Raw genomic sequence first — 12,872 nt, forward strand, 5'->3', positions numbered from 1 at the left:
GAGGAAAGGTACAAAAGCCTCTTCCAGTAATTTTTCATTTCTGTAAGGACATGCACAAAGAAATTCTGCCAACTTGGTAAGCACAGAGCAGTCACCAGTTCCTGGGGCTACTGGGCTGAGACTTTATCCCAGGGATGCCAGCATCCCCAGACTCTGGATCTCCTTTCATAAATAAAACCCGGGGGGGGGGGGGGGGAGGTCCCTATTTTCTCCTACATGGAGCAGCACATTTTATGAGCAGCCAGAATTTGGCTTTTCCACCCCTCCATGCTCATCTGCACCCAATCAGCAATTACAGCATTAAAGCTTCATGGAATGTTTGGCTTGCTTTTAGAATCAATCACAGTGCATCTTCTTCTCTTACAATGATTACTAAATAAACACCCCTGGGCCCAGTAGCAGTTAGCAGTGACATCTCGAATAACCTCAAGGAATTCACCTGTCAAGAGCAGCACAGCCCAAAATGGGGCTTGCTGGGATGTGTTTGGTCTCAGCAGTCAGCATCTCAGGGCAGAAGGGGCTGTTTGCTTTCTGGAGGCATTCTTAGCTGAGTAGTGGATGGCAGCTGCCTCGCACCATGCAATTTGAGATCATTAAGTGCAGATGTACACACTGCCATCAGGCTGGTGGAGTATCACATGCAGCATCCCAGGTCAACAGAAAATTGGAGAAGAGTTGGCCAAATTGCAGAAATTGTGCTCTATTTCTAGAGAAAAACGGGAAATTTCTCCCCATTTATCTGTAATGTGGATTGTGTGTCACCAGTTATTTCACAGCTCCTGTGCAGGCCCTGGGAGTTACCTTGGAGCAAACTTGAAGCACTCCTTGAAGCATCCTCCCCTTTACTTCTTAAATTGCCTCAACTCCACATCTTTTTCTTGCCAATACAGCCAAGCCTGGGAAAATCTAAGCTCTCCAAGAAGCAAAGCTATAGGCCACTTTCCCCTTTATCTTGCTGTTTTCCCACTGCATGGAAATAAAAAGCAGAATGATTCTGGAGGAAGTCAGGCTTTTATTAAAGCTGCAAGATCACACGTTTGAGTGATTCACAGCTTCCTGGTGCCCAGGAGCTTGTAGTTACTTTTCACCTTGGGATTTCAGTCCTATCCTTTTCCTCACTGGACTGTCTGCATTCAGAGATGCCAGGATGTGGGTGTCGGTTGATAACAACAGCAGCAGCAAAGGCTGAAGAACATTCTGCAAAAAGTTTCTACTTCACTAAAATTTGCTGTAAACAGAAATTGGCTGTTTCTGTGCAATCCTGTTCTTGCAGGTCAGAAGTAATCCCAAAGGACACCAGGCATAACTTTCCATCCTGTCTTACTGGTAAGACTGGGCAGAAGTGGGTCATGAAACCTCTAACTGGCCTGGACTCAAACCCTTCAGAGACCCGAGGTACCATTACTATGATTCGGGTACCTAGCAAAACGCACTCAGAAGTTTAACCCCCAGACATTACCAAGGTCTGTTCCCCCATGACCCCGCATTTGCACCTGGTCTGGGGATGGAGAAAGTTTCTTGGGGGTTTTGGCACAGAGCCACCATCCCTTTATTTTTTCAAGGAGACAAGAAGTGCCAGCAACCTTTGCTTTGTCCCACTTCAATACCTTGCCCAGCCCCAGTCAAGCACTGTTTGTGTGCTTTCAGCCTTGCTGTTATTCTCCCAGAGACCAGCTGCCACACACACAACCAACCACCTGTGGGGAGGGAAAGAGAAAAAAGATTTAAGCTGTGTTACCAAAATGCGTGAAGTATAATGGGGTACGATTTTGACATGCCAGCAAAACGCTGCCAGTTCTGCCTGGAAATCCACCGGTGCGTGCATCCCTCCCTCTAGTGACTGAACCCAGCATCTACAACCCCTCCGGGCTGGAGACTTCGTCCTGCCAGAGCTGAGCAGCAAATCGGGCACCTCCACTGCATCCGAGGGGCCACAGCACCGGTGCTGTGGCAGGTCCCCACTCTGGAAAGAGGTGGGGATGCTGCGGAGACGCACCATGAGGGTTCCTCCACTCCCCTGTGCTAATACTGGTCACGTACCACCCTGCTTTTACCCCCAGATTATTGAAGAGGGGGACTCTGCCATGGCCAGCCAGGACTGTGATGGGATAAAAGCATGTCCTGGGTGATGGGGACCAGCTGAAGGGACACGGTGGATGGGCACCTGGAGAAGAGGGGCTTTGAGTTCTCATTGCTCAGGCTGGACCTCCAAGCCTGGAGCACGGGGTTCTGGTCCCCATCATCACCTGGAACCCCAGGTGCATACCTTCACCACAGATCCTCCATTTGAACAGCTTCTGTCCAACAGCAAAGACATTCAGGACAAGAAACGGCAGCCTTTGCCTAATGCTCATCTCCTCAACATCTCCATGCCCCTCCTGGAGCCTGAGCAGGGCTGAAGAACTCGTGGATAACTAAATTCTGGTGCTCCCCACTGCAAACAGCCCTGAGCATGCACAGCAAGGCTGTTCCATCTGAGCCCCAGGGTAGGGGCTGGGGAGGAAAATGCCATCACATGCTGACCTTTGAGAACTGCCAGCCTGGTCTTGGCAAAACTCTGCCTTTGCTATTAATCGGACAAGTCTAGCTGCAGAACAAGGCTTCTCTGGACAACACTTCTGTGCAAGAAGAATAAGAACATCACACCATCTCAGCAGGGATCCATCTCAGAGATCCCCACCGCAGCACAGAGCTGCTTAAGCACCGCTATCAAACTCAGTGCAAGTGCCAAATTAACACAAATTCAAGGCTTGCTCCATAATAAGGGTTTGGTGGAGGGCTGCAAAATAGCACATGGAGACATTCTCCCCCACCTCCCCCCCCCCCCCAGCCATGCTGTTCCTTATCAGATCTCAGGAATACACCAGGGATGGTACAAATGAAAACAGCCCTGCATGGGGGAGATTTATGCATGGAACAGAAGGGAAACTAGAATTAAATCTCATTTCTTGGCTTGATCTCTGACCTAGCAGTCCAGGTCACTGCTGAGTCAGGGAGAGGAGAGAAGTACAGCACAGGAATGGTGAGGACAGACTGTGCGTCCTCGTCATTTGCTCTAGCAGAGCTTTGGTCTCAGAGGCAGCACTGGAAAACATCTCTTTAAAGCTTTTAATCAGCTTAGCTCTCCTCCATCCCTCCATGGAGGAGGGGCTCCAAGCCCTGCAGGAAAACAAGACTGAGATACAAGCTGCTGGGGCAGATGCTGCTGTCCAAGAACTTTGCTCCCTCCTTCCCATGGACAGCAGGCAATGCTGCTCAGGCACAACGCTGCAGGGGCTGAGAGAAATTTTCCCAGATCTTTAAAGAGGGATTTTGCCCAGATCTTTAAGAGATGGGGAGAATTGCCATCAGCCAGAACATGTCTGTAATCTCTGGAGCTGGTGACTGGGATTAAAACACCTGAGGGCTTGCTCAGCTGGAGCAAAAGCTGCTCACAGGGATGAGAGCTGATGCCTTGGGGAAATCCCTGGTGAAACACAGCACAGAGTTCTGCAACACTGCTGAACCAGTCACATGCTGAATACTTTCACTGGCAAAATAAAGAAGTGTTTTGTTCAAGACATGTTTCACAAAGAGGCTTTTGCTCCCTGTTGGAGGTATTGATTTCTGCTGTAAGAGATATAACCACACGGGAGCCCCCAGAAAACCTTCATATAGGAAGTGTTGACAGTGGGTCTTGTGGAAGCTGAAGTCATTTTTGGGGGGTTAAATGAGGCTGTAGCAGCCATGTGATCATGGATGCCAACGAAACAATGGGAGGCACAGCATGGGCAGAGAAATGGCTCAGCAACAGCAGCTGAACCCACTCCCTGACCCCAGGCACAGAGCTCCAATTGCTAGTCTCAGCTGAAGCTTAGAAAAAAACAAAACCAAAGTCAGAAAACTCTTTTCCTCCATTGTTGTTTACTAACCAAACTAACTCAGGAAACTATAGAAGAAGCAAAATTGCTAGGTCCACAACAATCAGAGTGCAAATGGGGACCACCAGGATCTCTACCCAGAATGAGAGAGATTGGAGCTGTAAGTCACACTCGAGCTGCTGGTGGTGGTTTGGGGGCATTTGCTGTGCACACCCCACTGCAATGCATGCTGGCTGAGAGGCAAACCTCCCTTGGTTTCTTGCCTGGGATGCTGCAGCTGATGGAGCAGGATTTGACTTAAAATGGGGCATTGAATCCAGCCACATCTCACCCCTCCAGGGAGGAGAGCAGCTGGGGACTGTTCCCATGGGTGAGCATTAGGATATACAGAGCCAAGGTCCCACTTGAACAGGAGGCATTACTTTTATTATTCCTCAGATTAAGAAGGATTAAGCAGATTTCAATTTGGCTTGACTCACAGCTTTGTGTGCCCTGTTTACCATGACCAAAGCCATCCTGGAGCTCTCTACACAGACAAGTGATTTCAAGAACTGGGGCAGAATCATTAAAACAGGACACTTCAAGTACCAGATTTCCAAAGAGGACAAGAACGTTGTTTCCTAGGGCTCAGTTCTGAGAAGTTTCCCGAGTGACTTCAGGAACCAGCATGGGGACAACCCACCTCAAACAGCTTTGCTAGGTCCAGTCTCCAAAAGCCACCCTCCACCTGAATGATGTAAAAAATTCTCACAATTGGAAGCAAATACCTTTCCAACAGTCAGATCAGACCTTACAGAAACACCAGCCACCCTCTGTTGCTGCACTCAGCTCAGCTAATTAGTCATGTTTTGTGGGAAAAGAGCAGGTCAATATTTTAGTTTTCTATGGCCAACTTGACACCGCCAAGACAAGTTTACGGCTCCAACAAGATTTCCATCTGTCTTGGGAGGAATTCACTGCCACAGCAGAGCTCTCCACTTGCCATCTGCAGCAGGGGAGGAGGGAAAAGCTTTTATCCATTAAACATGAAGGCAAATCAGGCAAAGACTGTAAAGGAAAACAAACATGGATGCCAACCAAGAGAAGAGATTAGAGATAAACATCATGTGGACAGTCAACCTCCATCACCTGCTAGAACTGGTTTGTGGGACATCTGGGACCAAGAAACCCTCTTGAATTTTGTTTAGGAGCCCCATAGCAGATGCACAGTCGGAGCACACTGCAAATGCCCTCTCTCCAGCAGTCTGTGCCCGTTTTGGAGCATCATGGCTTGGTCAGACCCCTCCGCTACCTAACCCAGTGATGGATAATAAATGTCACCCCTAGCCCCAAGGCAGCATCACAACATTTGCAGTCACCTATATTAAATCAGTAACTTGTGTTAACATTACTACTCCCAGTGGAAGTATATTACAGTCCACAATCAACTCAAAGCAATACCACACATACTTAAACGATGATTTAATATGAATTATTTAAGGAGGTCTAATGGGCTGGGAAGTTTAAATATGAAGAAGTTATCCATGACCATTGCTGGCCGTAAAAAGTGTTTATGCTTCTTCATATCATATTAGTGGCTATATGGTGATTTGCTAAAAGCAGAAGAACAGCAGCATTTGGGAGTGTCATTTAAACAGATCTAACAGAGGGGAGCGGAGCTGTCATGAACAGCGTGAAGGAGGCTGCTCTGTTAAAGTGTACCTCAAAAGCAGTTGGGTGAGCAGCCAGGTTTGGGGACGGTGAGAAATTACAGGCAGAGAACAAAATCAAAGCCATCCCAGTTTGCTTTTAGAAGGATTTCTTTTTCACTTTCAAGAGGATTTTTGCAATAAGGGTGAGGCTTCCCTTCAAGATTCAGCCCCTGGATTTCTGTAAATGTGAGAAATTCAGCTTTGGGAAGAGGTCTACATTTCTCATCATTAAAGAGATAAGGCTGAAAACAGCAAAAGCAAGTGATGGAGCATCACTAGCAACAACACGGCATTTGGGAGCCCACAGCATTGCTTGGTCCTACTAACCCAGAGCAGCGTTCACAGGCAGAGTGATGCAAAAGCTCCTAAAACCCCTGAACTCAATCCATTCAGACCTAAAAAAGGCCCAAGCATAGTGACAGGGTGCTGAAACCACCCACCTGGGCTATGCTATGTGGACTCACAAGCTCCAGCCCCCAAAACCCTGGGGACACCCAGACCAAGCTGAGAGTACAGTGTAGGGCAGCCACTCTGGTGGACCACTGCATTAGGATTGCAAGGGGTGAAACAGCATGTGCATGCAGGAAATCAGATTTTTGGCAAATTAGTATTTTGGGGAACCCCAAGAGACAAGAGAGACATGCTCCCAATAAATCACTAAGAAAACCACTTATTCCAGGCAGCACAGATGCTTCTGCACTTCTCCTGCAGCTACAGCAGAGCTGCAGATCTCTTCCTCCCCGAAGACTAATGGTCAAGCACAAAGGAAAAAAAAAATAGAGCTATCACTTCTCCCCAGGTGTCAGAATGCGATGCTCGAAACATTGCATAGGTTTAGATTTCCTACCCCTTTTCCATAGCTAACTTATTACCCGGGATTTTTAGTGAACTCCATTTCTCTTTGGGAAGTGTTGATGTTTGTTTATTCTCCTCTATCTCCAGGGAATCAGTTCTTATAATCTCCCATATTTATGTACTATGTCACGCTCAAGTGGGTCCAGCAGCACTTTGCAGATCTGTGATTCACCCCATGTACAACTCTTCCACCCAGCACTGAAACAGCCAAGAAAAAAATAAGCAGGGGAAAAGCCATACTCACGCTTCCTAACTGACGGGAAAAGCTGCTACTTGCTTCTATTTGAATCTGATTAAGGACAGAACGCTTCATTTCCTGTGCAAACAGCTATGAATCTCCTGTCCCCAAATAGTCCAGCACTACAAGCGGCAAAATAACTGCATCTTTGAAGAGGCTAATGCAGAACAAGCCGACAATGGGTGAACTTCATTACCCAGCAGCGATAGCAGGTTGTATTAGCATGCCACAGCATCTGCTCGCCAGGACCCACATATGATGGAGGATAGTGTGCTGCTCAAAATGGCTGGGGAGCCATGGCATTAGCGTTAACAACTCACCCACATCACACTCAAAGTGTGATTTGCCTCCATTGCACTGGAAGCACAGAGGAGCAGCATTTGCCCTTTGTCCCCATCACCTCCCTCTGCACTGTCTGCTTGTCACACCAATGCCAAGTGTAGCGCTGACTTCAAAAACCAGCGTTCCTGTGGGGATAGAAACCAATGGCTCTTGTTTGAGAGTGCAATTAGCTCCATATGTTAATGACATTCTCTCTGCTGGCCTGGGAATCCTTTGCTGTGAACTGCTAGCCAGAAGGACTGATGCTGCAAAGAGATAATAAGCAGCAAGAGGTCTCCCTGTGTCCCAAAGGGGAGAGGAGCTGCTCTTCCCAGTGAAAAAAAAAAAAAAGCCACACCTCTTTTCCTGAAGTTATTAAGCCCTGCAGGTTTCCCTCTTCTGCCCAACACTCCAACAGTCACCATGGTTTACAGGGAAGCAATAAATGAAGTAAGATGCTCTGCAGAGTTTATTTGCTACTGCTTTTGCCATAAAATACAGCTTAAATGTCACTTCACCTGTTTTCTTGCTTAGATGAAGCCTCATCTTCAGCTCTGATCTGCCCAACAACCCTTTTTCCACTTATTTTTTACTGCCCTAAACGCTCCTCTCACCTTTGCTTATTGCATTTTGCTATATTTGCTTATAAAAACGTTAGAGAAACACCTTTGGGGAAACTTTTCCTCACTAAGAGAGGTCAATCTGAATCAAGAAGCCACTGGCATTTCTGCAGGAGCTCACCTGCACCCATCTCTTTGGAGCTCCATCAGGGGAAGGGGGAAACTGGGAATCAGGCTCTCAAAACACTGCTGCTGTGAGCAGTTCCTGACGGCCACAGCCTGAGAAGGTCCCAAATACCCAGGCCCATGAGCAGAGCCAGAAAAAGGACGGGTAGGAAATAAACCCTATGTCCCAGGAGCCAGAGCTCAAATGTTCCCTTGCTGGAAACATCCAGGTGAAATTCGATTTCATTCCCTGTTGCCATGACCTGGTTCTCAGGTCACAAAGTGCAGTGCACCCCCAGTTCTGACCCATCACTGCCCAAACCCCTTCACTTGGGCTTCCCCTCTGTTCCCATATGGCCAGGGGCATTCTCTACAGGCTGGCTCAGCCTTGTCCTTTTGGTAGGACCATCTTTTTCACAGCACACCTCCGCTAATGACCTTACAGGTGTACTGCTATCTGCAGAGAGCCATTAGCAAACAGCCCTAATTACTGCACAGATGCCACATGCCACCTGGGGCTGGTGACAAAAAAAAAGAAACACAGAAAACAAAGCCAAGGTATGCAGGATTAAGCTGGAGAGGAGGAGGCTACAACCAGGATTGTATTGGTTCCCAGAAACTGCACCAGCTGCATGCTGCAGCACTCTGGGGGAAGGAAAAAAAAGGAAAAAAAAAAAGAAGACTGCTCTTTGCCACAACAAAGGAAAAGAAAGAAGTCCCAGCAACAGCCAGGTTGCACAAGCTGGCTTCTCAATGGGTACACTTCAGCTTCAAGGTAGGTTTTCCTGCTCACAAACCAAACCTCAAAAGCTCCGCTTGATGCAGCCCCTGGATCCCATAAGGACACGCCACAGGGCTGCTAACTGAGCACCCTTGGCCAAGCATGGAGTCATCCAGAAAAGGGGAGGATGCCCAAGTCCCGGGGAGGAACATCTCTGCACAGACACTGCAGACGGAGCCAAGTGCCCAGCTTTCCTGAAGGCAGAAGGTTTCCTGGGGTCTGCAGGGACTCACTGCTGCAGAAGAAGGGTTCCCTAGGGGTTTGGAGGCTCAGTACTTGCACCACTTTCTTCTGCCCACATGCTCCTGACCTACTCCCATCACCGAAATTCAGAAATCCCACCCTTTCCCTACCATATCTTTACAGATAAATTGGTTTTTTCACCTCCTTCTCGCAAGCTTCAGCTTTAAGCCCACCCTCAGGAAGCAGCGCTGTGCACATTGTCAGCAGTGTTTCTTTGCTTTATTGCAACACAAAGCCTCTTATCTCATTCGCAGCTACATTTGTACCCTCATGCAGAGCCAGCCCTGCCTGGAGCACACACACCCTGCCTTGGATTAATCTTCATCTCTTTACTGACAAATAGATGTATTTCCTGTGCTCTGTATCACTCTCCCATCTGTTGTTTGATGGAACCCATGGGTTAAACACAGAGGTGCATCTGTCTGCAAGCACAGAGCTCTGTGTGAAACAGCTGGATGCTCTGTGCACAGCTGGGTGCACAAGGGGCTGCACACTTCTCAGCCGTGCTCAGAGCCCCTCCAGCCCTTGAGGATTTGCTCTGTAGGGCATCGCAACTGCTGCCCCCTGCCCTGATAGGGCACCATGCCCAAACTACAAGCAAACATTAAATACTTCCATGGGGCCATGTCAAGGACTTGGAGTTGCACTTAAATCCCCCTGGGACAATGCTTCTCCCAGTGGAAGTCCACCAGCCCTGTATGGGTGCAGGGTGATGGCCATTCCTGGGATGTTGTCATTTTTTTTGCACCTTTATGTTTTAAGAGAACCAGAGAAGATCAGGTGGGTTTTTTCCCCAACATGGTTTCCCCCCCCCCCCCCTCCCCCCATCCAAAAAGTCAAGATCTTTCCTGCAGAAAACCAGTTTCCAGGAAAAATTTCAGGAGCTCCACACAGCTTGTTTTCTCTACAAGAAGTGTCCAGTTAACTTGCCGAGCCAAACAAGATGCTGGATAACTTCTTGCCTAACCTTTTATTACCATGACCAATAATCAGTTTCTGCCTATCATACTGGCCCTTTTCAGAAAGAAATATCCCTTGTTCCAGAAAGTTGATTTTTCTGGGCCATCTTTCATCATCTGCCATGCAAATAGTATGTTTTCATAAAGTCAGCATCCCGCAACAAAAGAATGTCCTGAACTGCCAGCCTTGTTCCCAAAGGCCTAGAAACAAAACATCATTGAGCCGACCTTGCTGGAAATACCTGCACCTGCAGAAAGCCTCAGAATGTTTGAGGTGCAACAGCTGAAACCACATTACAGGGCAAGTTTACTGCCCATCAACCTCTGTCATATAAATATAGCTGGGTTTATTCCTCCAGTTATGACTGGAACCAGTTCAAGGTTTTAGTAGTCTGAGACTTTTCAGTTTTCCAGCAAAACAAAAATTTTCTAGAGGAAAAAAAAATGGAAAAACCAGGGCTTTTCATTAAGAAATGTTCAGTGCCTGTCAAACCAGGCAATCTGTTAACATGAGTTATAACTGAAAGCCCATACCCAGGCAAATTCTTCCTTTTGAAAAGGATTCACTGAGACTTATCTGTAATATCATAACAACACACATTTCATTACAGCCTCCTCCATGAAGGAGGCTATTTCAACCATTAGGTGAAAACACTAAACACCTGATGAATTTTTACATACCTCCAGGAACTCAGAAAAGGCTTTGAGCATGTCTTCATCCCTTTGCCCTCTTTTTATTTCCTGGGGAGAAAAAAAAACACAGTTGAGCTGTATTATTTTTGCTATTACCAAGACATCATCTGTGCAGTTTTTAATCAGGCTCACCCCAAGAGCTGGAAAGCCTGCCAGCAGCCTGCCTTGGGTTCAGCCAGTAAAAGTTAGTCCAGGACTAAAGGAAGATTAATACAACAAAAGTAGGTGTCATTCTTGAAAGTCTTAGGGTGAACAAGAAGTGCAGAGACTTGGAGCAATGTTTTCCCCAGAGAAACTCAAACAGGACAGGGCTGCTTTTAACAAGGTGCCCTGGTTTGTCTTTATGGTGAAGAAGAAGAAAGTGGCTGCTTCAGTCATAGATCCTGCAAGACAATGCATCCCAGCTCCTTCCACTGTTAATGCCAAGGCCAAGCTGTCAGAGTGCTTCAGGACCCAAAGGGATGCCTCCAACACATGCCACAAAAATTCCTCCAAGAGATTCATCAGTCCCCTACACACTCCTTTGCAGGCACTCAGTTTGATGCTAACACATGTTTTACTTTACTTCCATCCACTGCAACAGCTCTAAATAACGGGTTTCTTCTGCAATCAGTCTTGCCTAACAGAGATGCCAGATTCAGGAGGTACTAAGCACTGGAGAACTTAGAGAGCTGTAACATTAAGTGACTAGGGGAGAGTTAGTGCAGCTGAAGCTAAATCACTCACCAGCCCCAGGAGGGATTCACCCAGCAGGCCACTATAGGTGAACCCCAGCGAGGCAGGAACCAGAGGGTGGTGCAGAGATCGCTCTACACCTCACAGAGCTGGGCACAAGTGCAATGGATGCACACAAAGCTTCTGGTGGGGAAGGAAGATTTGGAGAAATAACAGAAGTATTTGAGGATGCTTTTTGCCTAAGAAGGTTTTACTTGCAAAGAACAGAACGAGGGAGAAGCAGAAAGGGAGTTTGTAAGAGATTTAAGTTAAGCCAGCCCTGTGAATACATTTTTACAAGACTCTTTGAAGAGGACCACATAATCTACAGAGTTTCTTGGGGAGCTGATTATGGTGCAAGGAAAAGTAACATGCACATACCAAGGGCTAGAAATCCCAGAAAGACAAATAAAAGCCTCAGAGAAAGACCCAGGGACAGCTTACAGACTGAAAAGAAGCTGAGCTTTGGCTCACCCATGCTTAGCTGTGAATTCAGAAGCTTGGCAGTCACAAAAGAGGAAACCCAGGGCAGAGTTAGGACACCCCCACACCAAAACCCACTTCACCATCCAAGCATCTTCCTCCCCCATGATGGAGCTGAGCACAAGTCAAGCCACTTAAAACAAAGCTCTACACAACAAAGACCCTCAAAAACCAAACCCAACCACTCATAGAGGGGCCAGCCAAGGCTTATATACCCTTTGGGATGTGCCCAAAAGGGTCTGGGCAGGAATGGAGCTAACTGGAAACAGATGGGATTGATTGGTGTAGGTCTTTACACAGCCTGAGAACATCTCTTGCTTGAGACCACACAGTCCACAGGTGGTGGGAAAGTTTCATGCAAATCTTGCACCATGGCCATGGTTGAACTCCCACCAAAGGCCTTGCACCTCCCAACTCCCATATGGAAACCAAAAAGTTTTTCTTCTGCCCCAAATAATTAATTCTTTTCAGCAAGGGAAAAATAAACAAATGCATTCTCATTTAGATTCAAGCAGAGATATTTTTTCCCAGATATTTCAGGCAGAAAAACCATTGTTCTTGCAGAACAATGTACTTGTTTATGGATTCCAGCCCTGGCAAGGGGGAACAGAAGAGCTAACAGAGCAAGGCAGGGGACGGAAATAAAAGTGTTGCAGGACAGCAGCAGGCTGCATGGAGTCATCTGGTGCCTGGAATTCATACGGATATTCAGAATCTCTTGTAATGCCAAGTTTTGTGTGGAAAAGCCGGCAGTGCTTATATGAAGAGCAGGAAAGGTTTCTTTGAGTGGTGTGTAAGAGCTATTTCTCAGTTCAGGAATGACTTGGTGGAAACTACAGGGCTTGTGTAACCAAAGTGTGCCGTGATGGCTTAGACGTGGTCTGGCTGGTGCCACAGAGCCTCAAGCAGCTGTAGAGACATGAACTGATGGGAGTGGGAAGAAGCCTTGTGAAAAAGTGGTAGGAGGACAGGCGTGGGCACCAAGGACCACGGGGAGCAGCAACACAAGAGTCTGTGGCCACACAAAGAAGTAAAAAGTCAATTTTCACCCTACACTCACAGGTTTCCTCTCGGAACCAGTCTACTGAGTCAACCACGCAGCCATGGCTGGATGCTGTATGTCTGAGTGTCCCGGAGAAGCTCAAACCCTCTCTGAATTCACAGGAGATGTGGGCACCTGCTGGGGAAACCTGACACTGCTCCTCAGCAGCCTAAAAAGGGAGAGCAGCTTTTTTCATTCAGGGGCTGGAAAGTCCAAGATGTTGATCTCATCGTCAATGACACGTCAGCTCCACCAAGGACTGGGATA

The 12,872-nt window shown here is 47.4% G+C and overlaps 1 long non-coding RNA gene across 1 annotated transcript; it reads right to left on the minus strand.

Moving 5' to 3' along the window:
* Positions 1 to 482: 482 nt before the first annotated feature.
* LOC106046921 (uncharacterized) lies at positions 483 to 11,899 on the minus strand. The gene is made up of 4 exons (XR_001213511.3): positions 11,642 to 11,899; positions 11,093 to 11,224; positions 10,355 to 10,414; positions 483 to 1,697 (listed from the first exon to the last, which is right to left on the minus strand). It is a non-coding gene; the product is annotated as an uncharacterized lncRNA (long non-coding RNA).
* Between the last annotated feature and the right edge of the window lie 973 nt (positions 11,900 to 12,872).

This window comes from Anser cygnoides, chromosome 22 (assembly GCF_040182565.1).
Source record: "Anser cygnoides isolate HZ-2024a breed goose chromosome 22, Taihu_goose_T2T_genome, whole genome shotgun sequence".
In the NCBI taxonomy this organism is placed as follows: domain Eukaryota; kingdom Metazoa; phylum Chordata; class Aves; order Anseriformes; family Anatidae; genus Anser; species Anser cygnoides.